Genomic DNA, 22,215 nt, shown 5'->3' on the forward strand with positions numbered 1-22,215 from the left:
GATTTCCTTTGTGACACTGCTCAGCAGAATACTTTATTCAAAATGTATGAGCCTTAGATACCTTCTGCAGTTGGTATTAACCTGAGTTTAACTGCTATTAATAGCCTGTGTCTGATTTCATTCTGTTCCTACCTTGTTCATTACCAGTAGTACTACTTCTACTACTATTGCCCATACCTTTCCATCTATGGTCTTTCTTTTATTTCTGGCCTGGGTTTGGCCAGTCAGTGCAATTCAACAAAGTGGTGCATTTGTCCTGCATTCCTCACAGCCACAGTTGGATCCTGTGGTGAACTTCAGTGTGCTAACTTCGCTGACTCCCAGCAGAAGGTAAGCACTTTGAGTGAACTGTAATAATCAGTGTCACACTTCCACAGATGGTAGTTGGAGTGATGCAGCAGGTGCCTGGGCAGCAGGCCATATTGAGTGCGCAGATACAACATCTGACGCCCTTGTGCAGATAGTAGACATGTTGAGCGCAAGCATAATGTCTGTTGCACTTAAAGGTATGCGCTTATGCTGGGGCCACTAATACTCAAATCGGGGGTCGTCCCTTGTTCCACAAAACTCAGCACTCCCAGTTAGTAGGTGTGTGTTTCAGTATTTCTAATTCGTTCTGCTTGTAGGAATTCCATTTGAACATACTCTGCCTGTAATGTGTCTTAACTAGCATTGCTCCAAAGGTGGCCAGAGCACAAGTCATGGTTTACTGTGATGGCCTCTCGTCGCTAGCAAAAGGAAGTCCCCAGGAGTCACCACATTTGAGTAACTGCATGATTTGGAATGTAAACATGTCTCAAGCACAGGCAGCATTTTGATTGGAATCCTCTCAGCAACTTTCTCTGAGATATCTACATACTGTAATGTTTACCCCAGTACTATCGGAGAAAACCCCATAGATCCCCTTAGTCCCAATAAGAAATACACCCTTTTTGGAGAAAACTGGCAGGTGTTCTCACCCCTCCTCTAATAAGTTGTGCTCTTTTAGAATAGGAGTGTTAAGACATCTGACAATGTCATAGAATCTCTTATTTGCAGTTGATGATAAATGGAGTCAAACCCTGGTATCCCAAATCAGTATGCAGACACACTAATTAAAAGGTAATTTACTATCATATGATTAATTACGTTGTAGCATTTGTCTACCAATCATGTGAACCAGAAAGCTCATAATTATTATAAAAAGCTCAGAAGATAATATTTAAGAAAATGTGGTATAAGCCCCAATCACATTTAATCACACATGCCTAACCTGTTAGTCTATCCCCACCGTAAAGTGTTTGGAAGTTGTATGCCATCTAACCTTCTTGTCTGTACTGATTTACTAAACCTTAAGTATGTCAAGCCATGTATAGTTTCCCACATGCTTTATGTTGTCATTGGTTCAGCAATCGAAATGTATCACTTCAGCAAATGATCCATGTGTCTATTCCCATCCCAGCACCAATACCTTAAAAACCCTTTTCACTACTGATGTCTTATGGAGTGAGAAGGGGTGGCTTCTGCTTGACTGCTGTTTTGCAAGTATGTTGCAAACAATGTCTCTTTGCAGAAGCATACAGACGCTACTCCTTCCAAGATGGATCTCTCCAAAATCATCTTTTATAGTTACCAGACATGAAGTAGAGAAGTGGACCGCTTTCCCTCCCTTTGAAAAGTTGTGCACATAAAAGAGAGAGAAACAGGAGAAAAATGCTTAAAAGTGTCATGGTACGCCATCCCTGGTAATGCAACTAGAATCAATTAGAGCACCTGGCTCACGGTATGAGTTGGAGAGCCTGAAGCTATTCTTTGAGTGTGCTTTTTCAGGTAGTGAATCCCCAGGGGTTTCACCAAAAAGGACGAAGGCCCTCACCCACAGAGTTGGCATGCTTAGTCTTTGCGCCCAGAGGTACCCCCTGGACACCAGTTGCTGCCAGGTGGCTCACACTGAGCTTCCCCCGGTCAAATGACCTGTGATTGCATGATATCAGACAGGGTGTGACCACATTTGTTTTTATAAAACATTTTATTTGGGGTTTTCACCTTTTCCAAAAGAAATAGTTCACAATTGAATATGGCAATATAAGAGTCATTATCATGTCATTGCTTGGAGGGCACATCAACAGTCCTCAGCCATTGCCTTAAGCAATCCCTAGTCCTCACCACCAATCCCTTTAACAAGATACGTTTCGGAGACTTCCTCCAGCATCCACGCTTGCAGTGTGACCACTTTTTGTTGTTCTCCTCTCTATTCATCCCACACTGACATATTAGTGAGTTTTTTTGTGACAGCAGTAATCATGATAGGTAAGTGTGGGACAAAGTCCTGATGAATGCAAAGGCCACATAGAAACAGGGCAGAAATAGGTTAATATGTCATAAGGGTCTGCATTGCACAAATTCCTGAGCGTGGTGCTTTTATTTAAGTGATAGGGGCAATTTTAGCCAGTGGGTTCCGGTGCTCAGCACTGGCACTTAATTTTCAATACCGGCAGCATGGTGGCACTGTTTGTCTCATTGAGAGATGAGCACAACAACAGTTGTTTGTTAATTCAATGTAGCTTAAAAACGATTAGTACCTGCCTCCCAAGCCATTCTTAGGGCTTGGGGGGCCAGGAATAGCCTGAATTGTCACACTTGGAGGTGTTGTGCTGGTACTGTCATTGGCAGTGCTGGCAGGGTAATGTGTGGTGCAGGCTGCAGTGGCCTCCTGACAAGGACCAAAGGCATGTATTTTTTTATTTATTAAGCACTGGATAGGGGGCATCAATAAATACTCAAACTCAGCCATCCCTTACGCATTTTTAATTCTCTGAGTTAGGTCACATCCTCTTCAAGAGCTCCTGTGGGAGCCCACCGTACACACCTTTCGAGGGTCATTGAGGAGGGTGCCCTTGAAGAATCAAAGCCCTCCCGTGGGTGAGGGCTTTTGTCCTTTTTAGGAAAATCCCAAATAATTCAGTGCCCAAAGAAGCATCTTCCCCAAATAGGGCTTTGGGTTGCTCAACCCAAACCACGTGTCAGGTACTCTGTTTGATTGCAGTTTGAAAAGGTGTCGGAGGTGGAATTGTCAGTCTTTTCATGAAAGAAGACCAGTCTGGTGATGAAAGAGCATTTCTGACAGACCTCAGGTTAACATGACGCGGTGGATTTTGGGGTTCAATGGGCAGAAGGTTCAAAAGCGACCCCATTTGATAAACAGCAACAACGGAGAGCACACCATTTTCTTACAGGCCTAGAAATTGTTTTCTAAATCAGACAAATAAATATTGCTCCCTGCTGCTCCTGCCCGAGCCCCTGAGATGCAATGATATCTGAAGAAATTGTGGAAAATGTATGCACTGCTAACAATGCAAGTCTTGTAAAGTTTTGTAAATCAGCAAGTCCACATCCTCATCCAATAAATCCAAAGGCTATGTGTGTGATTATTGTACTGTAAGTCCCGCAGGACGCACTCCCACTCATTTCTCATTTCAGAAGCATATTTCCTGCCTAGCCCGTGTAAACAGGAACAGGCCTGTTTCTGATGAGCGGATTCCCTTAAGGGCCGCTCCCCAAGTTCTCCCAAGCTGGGCTATCAAAGGGAAATTAGAAGTGGTTCTGCATGTATCCATTAATGAGACCTAGGTGATGAAATTGAGCAAATGAAAGACAAGGGTCGTGTCTAGGGCAAGGGCTCAGAATATTGGACCTGATTACCAAAGGTTTTGCTTTGACTGACTCTAGTAGTACTTCTGAATTCCAGGAGTAAGTCAGGAATACTCCTAACTTATTCCTGAAATTGATGAACATGCTAAAAGTACTACAAGAGTGAGTCACAACTTCTCATTCAGCAATCTTTCTGAATCGAGGCGATTATGTACATATGTCCATGTACTAAGCACCAATTCATTAATTGCATGTAGAATGAGACCATTTGTCTCATGAAATAGTGTTTTGCACACACTGTGCTAGTGAATAGAACTTCCAGCACAGCTCATTGATCACGTACAACAACATTGTTTTGCTGTGGACACCAGTAGGGTAAAAGATTGGTCTATGAGTGTGGGTGACTAAGGAAAACTGTTTACTCCTGCCTTGCCCCTGGAATTCCGGAGTGCTACTAGAGTAGGTCATATACAATTATATTTAAAAAAAGCTTTAATTGTATGATCAAACAAAGGATCTAAATGTACAATAAAATGAGTATAGATAATGCAGTGCTAGTGAAAAGTGAGCATGTATGCAAGCGGGGAAGTAGCCAGAAAAAATAAATACCCCCCTCCCCCACTTGGACCCACATCCAGAATGCAAGTGAGCCAGCAAGCCTGGTTCTTCCTACAAGGGATATCATTTAATCTCTCCTATCGTAACTCTTTTCTCTCTCTATAGCTATGCTGTGTAAATGTCTAGTAGCTATGCAGTGTTGCTTTTAACCCTTGAAAAAATCAGAATACGTTTTTAGCATGCAGGAGTTGAAGGGTTGAAGCATACAGGCCAGCCTTTTCACATGGATAAAACACCCCAGGCGAAGCACGTTAATAGAGATGGGGTGAGCGAGAAAGGCAGTTACCACTTTGCTCTCCTATTACACACAGTTTCTATCAGAATAGAGTGACATCAGCCGATGCAAGCTGGAACCGGGATTTAGTGCATTGGGTAGCATCTTGCTATATCTCTTGGGAGATTACAGCAGCCCGTGGAAACCCTGGGGGTTGTAGTCCACAACAGGCAGGCGGCCTTGAAGAGGAACAGGCCTGTGGACTACAAATCCCATAAAGCTCAGTCACTACAAAAAGCGAACCGAGCTGGAGCTTACTCTCATACTAGCAGGTTTCCACTCGGTTCGGTGCCCTGTGCTCTGAGGGCCCCCGCTTAAGCTGCTAAAGCGGTGGTGGGGGGGGGGGGGGGGGGGGCTGATGATACCACTGTTTACAAGAAGTGTATATAGGCACTATACAAAACCCAAGGTCGTTACATCAGTTAAACACAAATCTTAAGGGGACTGCAGCAGTTCGTATACATTCACTGTATGTGAAGTAATTCAATACATGAACAACAAATGGGGGAGAGTGTCGACAGTTCTGGGCTCAGTTGTTTGGATGATCCAATTATCATAACATAATATCCGGACACTCAGTATCAGCTAACCACATACTTACCTCATGAGAATGAGAATGTGACTACAGAGGCACCAATAAAATGTACAAACCAAAGTAATCAATGCTTCTACAAAATAACAACAATCAATTAATTACCTATATTTCATAGGGATATAAAGTTCCGTGATTCATTCCATAATTTCTACAACCTAAATTGTGATGCACCACGCATAGCTTTACTATTATGTAAGGTCCACTAAAGGTTTCAGTAATTTAAACCTGAGCTCAACCCCTAGTAGCTATGACACAGAGCGGGCAGGCTTAACTTAAGAAAATGTGTAAAGGATGTAGAAGTACCAAAACTGTTAAAAAGTCGAAAATACAAAACAATAAAAATACCACTCCAATTTATAAAAATAGAGAATAATTCAATTAACAAATTGACAAAAATCCAATAATTGGAACCAGGCACATCCATTTGAATTTTTTTAATGAAAATAGAGCCAAAAAACAGATGCTATCCAACTGCAGTTGCCTGGTCTCACTTACCGGTACATCGGCGTAAGTTAAGACAGACTTCAATGGAGCATGATTCAGGTACAGAAACCCAGGCTTCCGATTAGATGATGAGAAATGCCAAAGGAATTGCTGGGTTGCTCCTCGCCTTTCATCTGAAGGGGGCCCAGGCAAGAAAATTTATTTTTTTATTTCTGCATGATTGCCCCAGGTTTTGGGACTGGTGCTGTTGGTGTTTTGACTCTGTGCACCGGGACTCCACTAACCAGTTCGCAATGTATAATATGCTCTGACCCCTAAAACATGCTGAAATTGGCTATACTCCTAATTGGCATATTTAACATACCTATAAGTCTCTAATATATGGTACAGTGTGCAGAGGGCAGCTAAAGATAATGTTCCTAGTGGACTGCATCACCCATTGTGCCACCCACCACAGTGACAGTGCACACATGACTAGAAGCCTACCACTGTGCAGTTTTAAAGCTGCAAATTTGAACTTTTGATCTTTTGACAGGCCTAAACCCTCCTTTTAAATATTATTAAGTCACCCCAAAGAAAGCCTTAGTGCCCATATGCCAGGGTGTATGGTATTTTCGATGTAGCAGGGATAGCTGTTCCGTAGGAAAGCATTACGATACAATATTATATTTAAAAATGTTATCTCTGCCTAAGAAACAGCTACAAAGTCAATTCTTGAAGTCTTAAAAATATTAATTACAAGTCCAATTCATTAATAAAGTCGGATTTGTAATAAATCTTTTTCAAAAGATACTTTTAGAAAGTCACCTCTTCCTTGACTAAAATCTCTAGAAACACATTTACATGAACTTTCAACTGTCACCCAGGAAACGAAGAGGCCACCTGATGAGGTGTAAACTTGCTCCCAGAGCTGAGACAAAGGCCTTGGGTGTGGGGAGGTATTCTAGTACTCTGGCAGGATGACTATCTAGGCTGTGCCAAGGGACCTAATTTACTTCAAAGAGGCCTATCCTGTCAAAGGCAGATGCAGTTAACAACTGGACCTGACCCTCCTTTTTCCCTTTAGCCAGCCAGGCACCAACCCCAGTGCGAGAGGAGCAGCCCCCAGAACTGGTTTGAGTAGCCGGAGAGGAGGGGTCGCTCATTTCCGTGTCCCCACCTCAGGGGTGAGCACTGGAGCTCTGTACTAGGGAAGAAAGGTTCTGCCATCTTGGACTTAGGTAGAGAGGTGCACTGTGGAATTGTTTACAACAGGTTACACAACAACTACTACACAGGTGGGTGGGACCATTTTCCCTATTGGTTAGGGAGGGGTCAGCCACCCGCAGGCTATAACCAGACATAAATGTGGCACCCCTGGGCACCTTCTTAGGAACACTACTGGACCTGTGAAAAACAGAAGAAGGACTGCAGCTGCTGTTGAGATCTGTGAGGAGACCTGAAATGCTGGACCTGCTCCACTTGTACCCAGGACAAAGAAGTGAACTCCAAGGGTCAATTGGCTGACCTCCTGTTATGCTACAGGTACACAACAAGCTGACCAGTTCCAACTGGACCTGCCCTGGTCCCTGCTGCTGGCTTTTGCTAGAATAATTTGTGACCCCCTATGTGCTGTTCCTGAGGTCCCGGGACCCTTGGCTCTTGCAAAGTGTGCTCCTCCTAACATCCTGAGAAAACTGGGACTTAGAAATGTTTCTGGCTCTAAAGACCTCCGGGGAGGAAGGAGGGAATAACCTGCCAAGTCAAGTTGACAAAATTGTATTGCTGCTGGGCCAAAGATTCAGGTTTCTCCAGCTCTGAGCTTTTATACAGCAGCAAATCTGTTTCAGCTGGACATCATGCAGAAAGTATCCAGCTTTCTGTACGGCTACAGTTTGCAGCCTTTCCCCTTTGAGATAATCTGAATTGCAAAAAAAAAGTGACTACCTCTATACGTAGAAATCTTCACTGGGCGAAGGTGCCAAAAGTATTAAACCTCATACAGCTGTTCAAGGAAACAGCTTGCTGCCTTGCCCTGCTGAGGATTTTTGACTGTCATTTAAGAGACTAAGGGCCTGATTTAGAGTTTGGGGAATGGGTTACTCGTCACAAACATGATGGATATGCTGTCCGCTGTACCACAACTGCATTATATCCAAATGCACTTGTAATTCAGGGGATGGGATATCTGTCACGTTTGTGACCGAGTATCCCATCCACCGAACTCTTAATCAGGCCCTAAGTCAGAAGGTAAAACTTCCAACTGGAATAAACCAGGTTTCTTTATCTGATCCACAATCCAGTACAGTTGACCTTAAATCACACTTGGGTCACTATCAAGCACAGCCAGATGACTGTGGTTAGCGTCTTGCCTTTTTGGCACTTTTTCATTTTAAACTTTAGAAATTCATAGCTCCTGTGCCTCTTATTAGTATTTTTGTTCTCTTGGTGTCATTTTCGCATTAAATTATTCGCTATTTTTATAAATTGAAGTGGGGGGTTTTTGTGTGGTGTTTTCAACTTTTTAATTGTTTTGGTACCTTTAAATGCTTCACACATTTTCTTAAGACAAACCTGTCTACTCTATGTCAAAACTACCAGGGCGTGAGTTCATGTCTAAATTCATGAAACCTTTACTGGACCTAACAAGAATAGTGATATCATTACTTATGGTGTACTATCATCTACCCCAAATATTAATCCACGTTCTCATGCTGTCATTCTTCCACCCTTCCCCACCACTCATAGTGACACATCTCTCAAGTTGCCCAGATACTTGTAAAAACCCTTTGAGATTTTGGCCACGCTCCCAACCATTTTTTCAGCTACTATAGTGCTGTCAGTGATTCGGTGACAGTAAAGAGACCAATCTCATGTCAGCCACAGGTCTCTAGAGTCCCACATGTTTTGTTCTCACTTTATGCCATTCCTATGTTTTTATGTTTTGATATTCTTTATATTAGAATTATATTTGACCTCTGTTGTCCTGAGTTTTCACACCTTTTCTTCACGGTGTTCTTGTTTAGTTGTTTCATTGAACTCTGCTCTTAGAGTTCCTTATTAATCCATTAAATACCTGTTTTCTCCTATGGTGTAGCTGTTTCCTTCCATTAAACTCTTGTTCTGAATTTACATTGACATCCTTGTGATATTTCATTTAGCACTGCACCATGACTGACAGGGCAGAATGTGGTTGGTTATATAATTGAACATCATTTGTCATTCCACCACATCGTTTAGAACCATTTTTAAGTCTCAGCTACAGACAGCTTTATCTCTCTGTAAGCATATCTATTGCTTCCAATGGGTAACATATGCTTTAAATGTGCTTTGCGTCTGCCCCTTGCCAAGGGTGCAAATGCTTTGTTGTTTATAACATGTGTCTCTTCTTGATTCAGAGCTTTTCCTCCCTATTCTTGTGTTTGTCCCACTCAAGAGCATTTTGATCTTGCAGTAAGCTGACTGGAAGACTTATATCCTTCCATTCCATACTTTGAGGTACTATTTTTTTTTTATTGTCAGCACTTCATAGGAATGCATGTGTTTCCCATATCTCCTGTCCCCTGCCCACATTCAAATATTTATGAGATTCTTTCACTGCGTACATAAAGTAATCTTTTTTTGTTCTTTTCTTTATTGCACCAGACAGCAGGAGAGTTTGGGCTGCCATCCTGGGGTCAGCAGAAGGCCCATACCCTCCCTGCGTTCTGGCTAAGAAACTCCAGAATGCGAGCAGCACTGCAGCTTATCCAAAACAGAAAAGAAAGGAGACAGTCACTGATCCCTGACGTCTTCCCAGTAGCGGCCGGCATGGATCGGGAGGGGCGGGCTGGTGTAAAAATTCAATTTAAAAAGTTAAAAACGACCTTCTTGCAGCTCTCCCACACCGTACATCGTCTTAATCTCTCCTCTCCGGGGCCGGAACAGGAAGCAGCCAGACTCCCTCACTTAAGCCAATCACAATGCTGCAATGCAGCGTTGTGATTGGTCTGAGCGCCGTGGATCCGCGCTCAGTCAGGGAATGGGGGCCTGGGCAAGTTCTTCCCACAGGCTGCAATGCAGCCAGCATGGAGAAACAGTAAGGTGTGCACAATTGTTTTGGATGGTCCCAGAGGTCATTGCACACTTGGAGTGGGAAAACCACCTCTCTCCTGCTCTGAGAGCAGAGCAGCCCCGCCCCGCCCCGCAAAGTTGCATAGCAGGAACAAATACAATGATAACCCTGAGGTATTATCATTGTATTTGTTCTTTCTTTCACTGCTTTGCAGCAGTGGGACGATGCTCCTCCTCCTTAGCGGAGGAGCTGCCACTGGGTCTACCTGAAGTCTTGAGCTTAAGAAGACCTGGTGCCTGTCTCCTGCTTTCTCAGCACCTGACAAAACAAGCATTGGCAATTCCAATCAGTCTTGCTTATCTTTACATACAAGTGAGACTGACTTACATTGCAAAAGCTTGTTTGAAGTTTCCTTAAAAGACAGTCTAGATCAATATTGTGGTCTTTTAATGCCAGTGAACATCAATGTTGTTGTAGCCTTCAATGTCTGTCAAGATCGATATTGTTGTGTCTGGCACATTTCTGCTACAGTTTTTTGAGTGACCAGTAGGTGCCAGTGAAAGGCAGCTAATTGGCGTTTAATGCAGCACTGTTTGCCATGCGGTGTGTGGGGCAGGACAAATGACAAATCTACTGATAGCTAAGTAAAAAAACTCCTGTGTCTGGGTCAAACACAGAACGGGAGAAAATAAAAAACAAATCGCAAGGCAACTTAGATTAATAATTAAGCCAATCAATCTTAAACAAAGATTGGCTCTGTAGAGTATCTAAGGCTGTCTCCTGGATAGGAAGTTAAACTGTCTCTAGCAGGACAACATAAATCACAACCTTTCACTACTCTATGTCGGCTACAGGTGTAAAGGATTTGGAGGATTCAATCTTCCATTTCTTTGAGGACATCGACTTTCTCACATGAATCGACAAGCAGTGATAAAGGCATTCAGAATTTAATGTGCCAAATGCAAGCTTGCACAATCATGCACAAACACTGTTTGAAGGTGTTAGCAGATTAAACCCAGATGGATTGGCTTTACTGATGCTTGTTTTATGTATTTTATTGCCACCCATTGAAATGCTTATTCTTCTGCTCTCTCCCCTTTCTCTCTAGGGCACTTTCTTTTCATCCCCCCCCCCCCATCACCCCTAGGCTGCCCACCCCCTCCCCTTCCTGTTGCCCACCCCACTCTCTGTGTTCAATATATTCTTTTTTTGTGATTGTGCAATACTAACTCCACAGAATTATTTCAGGGTTTCAGAAGTAGGAGAGTGGAAGTTCTTTCTTTGTGGACATGGGATGTGTGGAATGCGTACAGCGAAATCTTCCGGGGAACCAGGTTTGTAAATGGAACCTTCTTTTCTGGCAAGGCCAATACAACTATTTCTTTTCAGATGTTGATGGTGTTTACACTGGAGAGTGTCCACATACAGAATGCATTTCTGAAATGAGTGCCGAGTGGAGGTAGAATCACTGTGGCACAGACAGGTCAAATTTTAGATCTTTTTTTTTACATTTCACTTTTCCATTCTAACATGGCAGCTTTTCAATCATCCGCCCTTTTGTCCACACTATAGGCAACTGGTAATATGCAGGTTGCTTCCTCACGCATAACTTTCTTTTGCATTCAGCAGATGTCTGAAAACGATAAACTTAAAAACAAGGCAGGCAGCCAAAGATGTCAGACATGATTTCTTCTGTTTTCTAGACTGTTTAACTTTCTTCCTGCTGCTCTCTATCGGAGAGACTTCCACTGTAAATTAATGAAGGACCTGAAGAAACTGTTTTTCCTAGCTCACCTCTGCTGTCCACCTCCATGTGGTCTCCCTGCTATCTTTTTGCTTGCTGTCATTTCAATCATGCCCTCTGAAGCTAACCCTGCATGTAGCGAGTTGAATGGTGAAAGACGTTTAAAATATGTCAATAAGTGTAGGAAATTGGGTCGCTGGCTGAGGGGGTGAAACTCTACTTAAGAATCAACCACAATCTCTGTCAGGATGAAACATAAGCAAACCCCAAATTAACCTGTGCTTAATCACTCGGGTAGCATGGCACAAAAGCAGTCAGGCTTAACTTTGAAGTAAAGTGTAAGTATTTATGCAGCACTTCAAAGAGTACTAAAGTAAAAACACAACACCAGAAAAATCCCAAACCGATTTAGAAAAATATGGTAAAATGTATTACATTATTTCAGACCAAAATGACAAAAGGTCAGCCAGTTATTCCTGAGCTATACAGTTTTAAATTAAAATATGGAAGCACAAAGCGCCAACTGGGGTTATCTGGTCACACCAGGCTGGAACAAGGCCACAAGTTCAGGCAGACCACAATGGAATGTAGGCTGGAGACATAGGACAAGTTAGGCCTGCTTAACAATGTACCTGAAATCCTGGTTGAGAAGTGTTGCAAGATCCCAAGCCAACCATAGTTGGGCTGGTTGAGCACCTTCAGGCCCACTTTCAAGGTTCCAGGACTGAGGTGGCACCCTTTTGGGGCAATACTCACATCAGAGTCCAGGTGCTGGGTTCAAGGTGGTAGAAGCCGTTTCTGTCCCTGAGGCTCTAATCAAGAGACCATCAAACTAGCTGTTGGAATCTATCTAGTAGTCCTGGGTTCAAGATGCAGGTCCAGTCCTTTCACTCAGGCAGTGGGGCAGCAGAGCAGCAGCCCTTCACGCAGAGCAGCACATCAGTCCTTCTGAGGTTTCCACAGGTCCATAGGTGTACTGCTCAGTTGGGTCTGAGGGTCTACTTTTTACACCCGGGCCCACTTTGAAATAGGATAATTTGGAGGTTTCCACCCCCACAAGTTCTTTGAATTTCTTCCCACCCTGCCCTGTCTCCATCTTGTCAGGCGTCGCAAAGATTAGTGTCAAACCTTTTGTGAGAGTTCTCAGGCAGAACCTTTGTGATGTGCAAGTATGGTAGGTGACAGCTCCTTCCCCTCATCAATTCCACGATGGCCCATCCTGCCAACATCTAGTCTTCTTTGTCTCACTTTCTGAAAGCATTATAGAAAGACCAACTGCCAGCTAAACCTAGGTATGTAACCCAAGCTACAGGCTGCATGCAGCAAATGTTAGGGCAAGGAAATGCAAGCTATCCAAAATTGGCATTTTTAGAACTGTGACTTAAAATCCGACTTTATCTTTAAAAAGCCATTTAAATGCCAATTATTTTGGTACCAAACTCAACATTCCTACTTGGTCCCAATAGAAAGTTAGCACTTATTACATTTATTAAGGTAACTCGATGTTATCCTATAGGAGATGTAGGCCTTGCAGTAGTGAAAGATGAATTGAAGAGGTTTTCACTACCAGTACATGTAAAAGTTAGAAGTACATATTCAACTTTTTTTAAAAACTGCACCTTGCCCTATAGGCTGTTTAGGGCCTGCCCTCAGAGTGACTTATATGTATTAAAATGGAAGGTTTAGGCTTGATTAAAGGGTTCACTTTGCCAGGTCACAATGGCAGTTTAAAAGTGCACACACATGCTGAAACGGCAGGCCTTAGACATGTTTAAAGGCTACTTAAGTGGGTGGAACAAGCAGTGCTGCAGGTTCATTAGTACCAATTAATTTGCAGTCCCTGAGTACATGTAGACTGCTTTACTAGTGACCTATTAGTAAATTAAATTTGCCAATTGGGTGTAAGCCAGTTTTACCACGTTCAAATGAGAGAGCACAAGCACTTTAGCACTGGTTAGCAGTGGTAAAGTGCGTGAAGTCCTAAAAGCCAACACAAACAGGTTCAGAAAACATGCAGTGAAGGCAAACATTATTGTGAATGACCCTCAAACAACATGCATGAACGTTTTTCGAGCATCTCAGTGAGATTTTACAACTCCGTACTCTTACATGGAAAAAGATAATTCAAGCAAGCACTGACAAAGCTCATATGTCTTGCTATGTTATAATTGGAAATGATTTCTGTCAATTATGATTGGCGAGTTTGTGTCTCTGGTCATGTAGATGGCTGGTGTGTAAATGTGAAAATTAGTCAATGGTTGAATGAGTGAGTGAGTGGATGAGGAATTAGTGGCTGGCTGATTGCATGGCTAAAAAATGTGTGGCCGGATGGATGAATGATGTGTTTACATTGGTATGTTGCGTGGTATTGTTGCATTGAGCCTTCCCAGCTTTTTCTCGACCCTGTGCTCATGTTTCCAGCACTGCAGCATAGACCTGGCTCTCTATGCCAACACAGGTACAGGTATCTAGCTCTTGTTCCTGTTTTAGCACTTTCTTTTTGGAGAAGGAATAACATCTCAGACATCTTCTTTTGGAAGCAGTTAAAAGTTGTTTGGTCCCCAGCTACCACATCTGAGTTTCACAGGGAGTAATCTCTCTAGACAAGACACAGATCATCACGTTTATAGTTATAAGACATGCACCTGGTGAGTGCATGAACAGAGGATCTTGCTTGCCTGCGCACACAGACTTTTCCCACACTCTCCCAATTTCCTCTCTAGACCTTGAAAGAATGGGGAAGAAGAGTGCAGATTCACACTGGAAAACGCTGATAATTACTTCCAGAATAATGCGCTCTGACAGTGAATCAGAGGGTTTACAAAGTCAAGCACATACTTGTGGTCCCATTTTACCACCTACTAGCATGAGCATGAGGATACATAGTAATTGTCCAAGTTCTAATTCTAGCTCAAGTGTTAGTTCTAATGGTGGAGTCGAAATAGTAAATATAACCTTTTTGAAGTCCAACACTTTCCCTACCTTTGCAGTGACTGGAGTAGGGTTAGTAAATATAATCCCTCCAAAAATGTAACACTTTTTCTATCGTTGCTTAGACTGGGCTGGTAATAATAAATGTAACCCCTCTGATGTCCAACACTTTTCCTACTGTTATGCAGACCGACGCATGAATCGTAAATCTAACCCCTTCAAAGTCATACATTTTCCCTACTGTTGTTTGATTGGAATAGGAATAGTAAATGTAACCCCTCTGAAGTCTAACACTTCTGCTACGGTTGCGCTATTTGAAGTGGGAATAGTTATCCAAACCCTTCTAAAAACCAGCACTTTGCCTACTGTTCGGCTGTTTGGAGTGGATTAGTAAATGTAACCTCTATAAAGTTCTACACTTTCCCTACTGTTGCATATTCTGAAGTGGGAATAGTATAGCTGATGTTCCCAGACTCCAATATTTTCCCCAATATTGGTTACATATTATTTTATAATTATTTGTTTATTTTGTATTTTCATTTTTTAACATTATTAATATTTATTAAACGTTTATATTTTTAGTAATTGTGTTTTTTCCGGGTTTTAAATCTTTCATATTTTATTTATTTGGTAATTTATATAGTATTTTTGTTATTGAATGTTCAATATCTTTTAAGTTTTAAATATTATTTAATATATTTGCATGTCTGTGTGTGTATATATATATTTATATGCTTTCATGGCAGTAAATTAAAAAAATCACAAAATTATTTTTAATATTTCTATGTGGTATTAGCTATTAGTGGAATTTACATTATATTAATGTTATATACTGAAATATTCAAGATTTACTACTTTAAACTATATACATGTATGTATATATATATATATATATATATATATATATATATACTATTTTGTACGATATTTTTGACACAATATTTGTATTAAACGATATTGTTTTTACCTCAATATTGTGTCAGTGGTTCGTAAATGCAACGTTTGTATCATTACACTAGGGAAAATCATCTCATCCATTAACCGAGACAATGCGTAGGAACATGTAGGCCTGACATTCCTTCGGTCGGCTCGTTTACAAGCATCGTGGCAGCTCTCAGCGCTGAAAATGTGTTTTTGGCACGACGTGCTGTACATTAGTGTTATTGTTTTTAGGCTATGGAATCAATTTAAGCAAAATATGAATTTGACAGTGATGGATATTAAAAGGAATGATGTCAAGCTTGTGAAAAAAACAAGTTGGCTATTAGTATTGAATACTCACCCTCAGGAAAAAGAAATAGCATCAGAAGGGAAGTGCTTGCCCTGTGCAGCTCACAGAATAGTACAGAATTCAACTGACCAACGAAAACTGAGCTTCACCGTTTAAGTTGTTGTTTCAATAATGGCATTGCTAAACATGCTAAGTTTGAATAACAGAAACCGTAACATCAACATAGAAAGTGAGAAGGGACCACCGGCAAATTAAAGGAAAAGTTTGGAAGAGAAAGTGTGGCCTCTTTTACCAAATGTATTGGAATATGTTTCACAACCTACATTTCAGTTAATTTAAATCGTTTACTTTCAAAGTTAATGTTTTAATCCTTTCCGATTGGGATAAAACGAGCATTGACATGCCAAACGTTTTGACTGTTTCATCGTGAGAAGGTTTCCCAAGCTTCGACAAGACACAGAGAACGAGCAGCTCACGAGCATCAGCAATGCAAGCGGCCCCCTCCGCGCGCCTGTCAATTATGCCATGGGCACCAGTGGTGAAAGGCGCGCGCTCAAACACTTGCGTCACTTACGCGCTCGCAAACCACACGTACACAAAGTGCCGGTGTGTACGTTTTATACACAGACACACCCAAACACCTAGTTGAAGATACATTTTATACACAGACACGCATTCAAGCACACAAACACATCACGCATGTATCGACAGTCACCAGGCAGACAAGGCTTACAGGATTTGCAGAAAGACACAATCGCAGGGCAAAGGCCCATCCAGTTGGGTGTTAAATGTGCCGACTGAGACTACCCCCTCTCTCTGCAAAACCTGGTGCATCCAGGTGCTGCAGCAAAATAACTGTTCCAAATGGAAACGTTCTAACTTCATCTCCATGCCCTATCGTTTTGAAGTATCTACTTAAAGAGACGGCATCAATTATAGCAATAGGAAAGGATGGGCAGAGGCTGGAGGGCCCTTCATGGTCCTCTAGTATTACCCCTTCCCAGGACGTCTGAACAACATTTCACCTGCAAGCCACACAGTGATCTGTGCCACACAGACACCGTCAAAAGGGACTAAGGGATTGTGGAGAGCATCAATGGGGAACGTGGGGCAGAAGCAGTTGGGACAAGAGGTTGCAGACATGGAGGCTACAAGAGGAAGTCCTGACCAGACAGTAACAAGCATTTACAATGCAATAGGTCTCGCAATGACATTGTTTTGAGCTATTGGCATTGAAAATGTTATTGTTTTTTTTTCCCTTCGTGAAGCATTAATTTAGAAATGGTGTTGTAAATGACAATGTCTTTTACCCCCTGTTGACCCCTGCAAAGCTCATCAGCATGTGCCCGTCACTGTTTGCTGCGCACCCAACAAATCCAGAATGGACAGCTGTTTCTCCCAGTGGAGCTATTTAACGAAAGTCGCTTAAAAGGCCATTAAGATTGTATTTTAAGTGCGCGTTTACTGTATATTTGGACCAGTGGCTCAGCTATCAATTGTGCAGAGTGGAGGGGGCAATGAGGTGTGCACCTTATCCAAATAATAGCAGTTTCTTGTTATTTTATAATTTCTACTGTCAAACAATAGTTTCTGGACATTTTCTGTGCTTACGGTACAACCCAGCTCTAATTACCACCATCACAAGTGCAACAATGTGCAAACCACTTACCATGCCATGGTGTAGCGCCTAGCACTCTTATAGTGCGCTTTGTGACTGTGACCAGTGTATAATACGCTATGCCCCGTGTACTACACCCCTCCTTTGGCCTGGGGCCCCAGCGGAGGCTCAGCCCTGTGGCGCTACCTACGCAGCAGGCGCTCAATCCTCTGAGCTATGTACAGGGAATAGATCCTTGCCCGCAGCGTGCCCCACCCCATCTGATGGCACTGCATCCTCGCCCCCTCCTCCCTGCATCTAACTGTGTTCTGCCACGGGTACCTCGGTGTTACAGACGCAGCAAAACACCGGCTGGGATAATAAAAAATTATACCTAGCACCAATTGAATCACAGCATTTAAAAAATACTAATTGAAGCGCACGGCGCCCCATCCTCGCCGGCGCGGAGGCTCCCAAACCAAAATGCATGGCCATTCACCGTGCCATGCTGATCAACCACGCAGAGAAAGGCATCAGGGGAGGGGTCCTAAAGCGGAGAAAGTCAGACACAGCGAGGAGCGAGTGCTCGTAGCATGCCTGCCCTCCAGTGACTATGTACAATTACCATTTCCTTGTCTGGCAGTGCGCAGCTTACAAGTCTGACTCGCGTGTGAGAGCCACTAGGGGAGACACGCTGTGCACATTTATTTTTGACTAACATGCTTTAAACCATTTGCCACCCACTTTACCCTCAAAATAAAATCAACTGCAATTTCAAAATATCCCTGTTAGTTTCACCGCCACCTCCTCTGAACACTTTGTCATCCTTACTGGGGACCGTACCCCCCAAAACATATACTCCTGGCTACGGCCCTGATGCGCCTATCACCCACATCTCCGCACCGCTAGGTGCTACATCCAGAAACAACATAGCACCGCTCGTATCATCACTCACACTGACACACACCATCGCAAGTGCAGCAATGTGCAAACCACTAACCATGCAGTGGTGTAGCGTCTAGCAGTCTTTGAGTGCGCTTTGTGACTGTGACCAGTGTATAATACGCTATGCCCCGTGCACTACACCCCTTCTTTTGCCAGGGGTCCCAGCGGAGGCTCAGCCCCGTGGCACTACCTCCACAGCAGGCGTTCAATCCTCTGAGTTATGTACTGAGAATAGATCCGTGCCCGCAGCATACACCCCCATCTGATGGCACTGCATCCTCGCCCCCCTCCTCCCTGCATCTAACCGTGTTGTTCCACGGGTACCTCGGTGTTACAGACACAGCAAAACACCAGCTGGGATAATATAACATTATACCTAGCACCAATTGTATCATGGCATTTCAAAAAGACTCATTCTCCCGCATCCGTCTTGCATGCTGAGCCAAATTACCGCCATAATGCCTCATGCTGTCCAGCCCGCCCGCTCACCATGAGACTCAAACCCTAGTCTCCTTGATCCCCATGTACCATCCTATCCCCTAGGCCAAAACCCCCTTACACCCCACGTGGTCTCCCACCGGAGGTAAACCCCCATCAAACGCACACCTGCATTGGAGTGCTCCGCACCCCATCCTCGAACCGGCACGTAGGCTCCCAAACCAAAATGCATGGCCATTCACCATGCCATGCTGATCAACCATGCAGAGAAAGACTATTTACATTTACCATTTCGTTGCCTGGCAGTGCGCAGCTTACAAGTCTGACTCGCGCGTGAGAGCCACTACGGGAGACACGCTGTGCACATTGAAAGAGGCCCCTGACGTGCAGACGAGTGTGATGGTGAAGCAGACGAGCCAAATCGGGACAGGGAGCTGTTCCAGGCGCGTGATCCATCACTACAGGCCCAATCAGAGAGCCGGAGTGTCGCGTGCTGCAGGCATGAAGGCAGCATGACGGAGCTTCAGCTTGCTAAACTTGCTCTGAACCTTCCCTTAACACCCCCCCATCAGATAACAGAAAAGCCATAAAACTGAAGGAAGCTGTAGACTCGGTGTCCCAAGGGCATGTACAAAAAAGCCACAGGGAGGTAACCAAAAAGCCTACAGAGCAATCGAAATGCAGGGTTTAAAATAAATATGGACATTAACCAATTGAAAGCATGGGCGGGATCAGAAGTCCTTTTCCAAAAATACCTTTACCACAATAAATCGCGTTACGGGCCAGCGCATGCACGCTGCAACGCTAGGCGAGACCTAAAAATGGAAAGGAGAAAAAAGGGGACTCATAGTAGTGAGCTGTGTGCTGCAGAGCAAGAGGTGTGCAAGGAAGAAGGTGTAGTGTACTCCCCAGCCCAGGTACATGTACATGATTACACAACACACGGAACTCGGTATGACACGTCTTTATTGTTCAGAGTATAACCATAACTGAGAGTAATTTGTCATGAATTTTCTTAACCACACCCAATCGCTTACGTCACGATTCTACAGAGTCCTTCAGGGACCAGAGGGGTCCCTCTGTCTCTAACTCACATGATTACATTCCCCCCTTTTAAATAAAAAGTAAAAAAAATACATATATACATCATAACTACTCAATGAGTTATCGAGGTGCTCAAATCAATCTTTCAGATCTCGTTGCATGAGGCTGAGGAGACATAGGAGAAGCATCCGTGGCAGACACAGGTGACGCAGATACAGGTGCTGTCTTTTGGCACTCCTGACTCCTTGATTGGAAGGGTCTCACTTTGAACAATTTAGAGTCAATGAACCTCGAGGCAAGTGTTTGAAATAAAAAGAATCTCTTGTGATGGACTTTCCAGGATGATGAGCAGTTACCATGTCTCCTTTACTAGTCACAACCCTCAGTGGGTCAGCATCAAAAGGAGCATCAGACTTGCGTTTCAGTTTCTGACAATGATTTGGTGTCCTCTTTGAACACAGTGCTCAAAGCACAGCGGTGTCTATCTGCATGGGTCTTCATTTTTCGTTTGTGAGACGAATCAGTGGTGCTAAGTTTTTCAAGGTCAATAGATCTTTCAGTGATCCATTCTGGCAATTTGGTTCCCATTGCTCTCCCAAACATTAAGGTGGCAGGGCTTTCACCGGTGGTAGAATGGGGAGTTGACCTGTATGTAGGAAGAATAGAGTGAACAACGAATGTGAGTTCAACCCTTTCCAGCGCAGCACGCTGAACAGTCTTCTTGCGGGTGCTCACAAATCATTTCATGACAGCATTTGCCTGTGGTCAGAGAGGTGTGCTGTTCCGATGCTTGACATTTAAGTGAGTGAGAAAATCTTTACATTCTCAACTATTGAAAGGCAGGCCACTGTCAGATTCCAAAATCGAAGGAACACCCCATATTGCAAAAATACTTTCTAATCACTCAATGACTCTGTCATGAGTAGTTCACGACAGATCTTCCACAGAGGAAAAATGGACGTATTCCTCAACAATGACTAGTAGATGAAGAAAAAATCAATTGCAATCTTCTCTCATATATGCTTTGGAAGATCAGACATGTTTAACTGATGCATGTTTGTTTTTTGGATGACAAGCTCATGAGCAAATGACATGCCCTTAATTCCTTTTTAACTCTTTAATAAAAACAAGGGAACCACACATAGTCCCATAGGGCTTGTTTAGTTGAAACAACTCCACAATGTCCTCATGGCCAGTTCAATAACTTGTTATCGTAAACTCTCAGGTATGACAGTTCTTGACACTCGTAATATAATGCCTTCTGGGGTAGCTGAAAGTTCTTTCTGCACATTTTTGAATTTATGGTACTGAAAGAGGTTGAGTATCTTTTCTGCAAGATTTATGTGTAATAATATCTTGAGTTCATTAGGAAATCTCAGACGTGCTCGTGGCAGCAATGATTTATTCCACTGATATGGCAGCAGGGGTACTGGATTTCAAGATGAAGTTAACATAAGCATCAGCTGCTTTAGAAGTTGTGCCATGACACATGGCAGATGTGAGAAGGGTTTTTAACTTTTCCAAGATGATGCACAGTCGTATAGTAATACTCATGCAATCGTAACCCCCACCTCTCAATGCAAGAGGGCATGTATGCTTATGGATTGCAGAAAGTGGCGAGTAATGCTTGGTGGTTGGTGACAATCATGAAGTGCTTTCCTTACAGAAACACATGAAAATGCTCACAAGCCCATACCGCAGCAAAGCTTTCTTCTTCAGGTTGTGAGTAGGCACGTTTTGTTGATGACAAACTACTGCTAGCATAAGCCACAATGTGTCTTGGTGCATTTGGATGTCCAGTGTGCTGAGCAAGGATGGCACCTAACCCCAATGGGCTTGCATAGATAGCAACCTCTGTCTGAAGTTTCAGATCAAAGTATGCCATTTCATTGGTGTTCCCAATTGCATGCTTGATTTTCTTGATGCTTTGTTCACATTCACATGACCTTAGAAATGGAATATTTTGTTTCGGTACATCTCTCAATGGGGCACTTACAGTGTCAAAATCGTGTGTATACCCTGAACAGTAACTGGCCATACCAAGGAAGAATCACAGCATAGTTAAATCTTGTGGGGGAGAAGTGGATGACAAGGCTAGTACTTTATTTGGTTCTGGAGCCATTCCCCCATTGGAAACAATATGACAGAAGACCTTGAGTTATGTTTTATGAAACTCACACCTTTCTGCATTCAAAGTGGACCTGCATCAGTAAATATATGGCACACATGTGTAAGAGCTTTATCATGTTCCTTTCGTGTGGCCCCACAAACCATTATGTCATCACTGTAATTGAAAACATTTTTGACTGGCTGTATTAAGCGACGAATGACATCCTGAAAGAATTCTTCAGCTGATGACACTCCGAAACTTATTCTTTTATATCTAAACAACCCACCATGAGCTAAAAAGGCAGTATTGTACCTGCAAATTTCTTCAAGTGCGAGTTGGTGATACCCTTTGTTCAAATCAAGACAGGAAAAGACTTTGGTTCCATTCAGCTGCGTTATCATGTCAGTAATGTGCGGACCTAGATGTCGTTGTCTTTCAATCACCTTGTTAGCTTGCCGCATATCAACGCAAATGTGCACAGCTCCTACACTATCCTTCTTTGGCACTACCACTATGGGTGATCACCATGGCATTTGACCAAGGTACTGCTCTATTATGTCATGATTTAATAGTGTCTCAAG

Source organism: Triturus cristatus, chromosome 8 (genome assembly GCF_964204655.1).
Source record: "Triturus cristatus chromosome 8, aTriCri1.1, whole genome shotgun sequence".
Lineage (NCBI taxonomy): Eukaryota > Metazoa > Chordata > Amphibia > Caudata > Salamandridae > Triturus > Triturus cristatus.